Here is a 377-nt window from a genome sequence, read left to right as displayed (position 1 = left end):
TATTTAACTATACTACGTGTATATTAAAATTAATCAATAGTATAAAATATATGTTATAATATAAATAAATATTAAAAATAAATTAAACCACATATATAATTATACACAAATATATTGACGACTGATTTTAGTGACTGAATTTAGTGTGCAAATAGTATTTTTGTTATTTATTTATTTTGCTTTATTATGTATTGCTTTTTATGTGCAAAGGTACCATAAGCACTGAAGTTTCTAATCTTTTATTTAAATAAATTATATTGCACTTTAATTTCTTATTAATTTAAATTAAATAAAATCATGTATGAAAATTATATTAAATTTGAACAATAGTGTGGCACTACCAATTGCGAATTCAAATAATGACCTACTGAATGTAT

The sequence above is a fragment of the Arachis ipaensis genome, chromosome B10 (assembly GCF_000816755.2).
Source record: "Arachis ipaensis cultivar K30076 chromosome B10, Araip1.1, whole genome shotgun sequence".
In the NCBI taxonomy this organism is placed as follows: Eukaryota; Viridiplantae; Streptophyta; class Magnoliopsida; order Fabales; family Fabaceae; genus Arachis; species Arachis ipaensis.
This window is presented reverse-complemented; position numbering follows the sequence as displayed.